At 32.4% G+C, this 1251-nt stretch overlaps 1 protein-coding gene across 1 annotated transcript in view; it reads right to left on the bottom strand.

Annotated features, from left to right (window-relative positions):
* The window catches only part of LOC100569736 (fatty acyl-CoA reductase wat-like), a 7588-nt gene that overhangs the window by 3342 nt on the left and 2995 nt on the right, over positions 1 to 1251 (bottom strand). The window lies entirely within an intron of this gene.

The following is a 1251-nucleotide window of genomic DNA, read 5'->3' as shown; positions in this document are numbered from 1 at the left end:
GTGGGTGAGTGGGTGGGTTGTGAGCTTTGGTTAGAATTGAATCACATTATTTTACTGAACTCGGCGCCCACTGCCTCAGAAGATGTGAAAAACATAATATATATGAGTTTAGAAATATAGTTTTATTATCACGCATAAATATATTATATAAAAGTTACGTAAACATTTAATATGAAACAACATCGAATTAGAGTCTAATTATTAGACTCTTAATGGCAAAAGAATTTTTAGTGTTTTTCGAAAAATTTGGAAAAAAAATCACAAGACCGAAAATATTACCTCCATAGAAAATTCGCATGGCATGCATTCCGATCTCAACCTACCTTCAAGGTTGACGCCTCCGACTCTCCAACAATCAGCATGTCAGCTGCGCTAGCGTTACGTGAAAAGGGTAACGCTCGAAATACAGTCGAAAAATTTCACTCCCCAAGCGGAAAAGTCTGAACGCCACATAAGATGTTTTCACATCAATAACTAACTATGGTAAATTTAATGAAAAATGGTAGGAGGTTATAGGTATTAATTCTTTCCGCCGAAGAGGGATTGACCATCGTGATTTCATATATTTCCAAAACTAGCATGGTAATACAGCTTGTATCTATTAACTGTTTTAAATTGTGTGCATAAAATATATAATGTGTTGCACAGCGAATTGTATAGGCAAAATAGGTACATTACTGAAGTCTTCAATATTGTCCATAACAACACTTTAGCTAATCGGAAGTATTATACTCCAATCTAAAAGGGGTTGTACCCCGCTGAACACCACTATCACCCGAATCCACATTTCTTAGATCCATTAAAATGCGTGAAATAACCATATTTACCATATTTCCTCAATGAAAAAATGTATGATAGGTACAAATTTTCAACAGTTGCAGGGAGATTTTTGAAACTCTTAACGTCAAATTCAGCTTTTAAACCGATATTTTGGCGAGGAGAATTTATGTAGGTACATAAACTGTTTTCAATAATAAAATAAAATTACTAAAACTCCGAAACGGAGACCAAGTGTAAGATTCTGAATTCACCATAATTCTTAACTCGTTAAAATATGTAGAAAAAAATCTTGGTACGGTAAAATGAATCTATGCGTATTTTGTATACAGAATTAATTGATGTAAAATGTAGTTTTATTTATCCATATATTTAAAATTTAAAGTTATACATATGTTAGTTACATGCACACGGCTATATAAAAAAAAATAATAAGGTGTAATTTATTAAAACTATGGGATGAGACACATAAAT

The sequence above is a fragment of the Acyrthosiphon pisum genome, chromosome A2, assembly GCF_005508785.2.
Source record: "Acyrthosiphon pisum isolate AL4f chromosome A2, pea_aphid_22Mar2018_4r6ur, whole genome shotgun sequence".
In the NCBI taxonomy this organism is placed as follows: Eukaryota; Metazoa; Arthropoda; class Insecta; order Hemiptera; family Aphididae; genus Acyrthosiphon; species Acyrthosiphon pisum.
The sequence above is the reverse complement of the archived record's forward strand: the minus strand, read 5'-3'. Positions and strand labels throughout refer to the sequence as shown.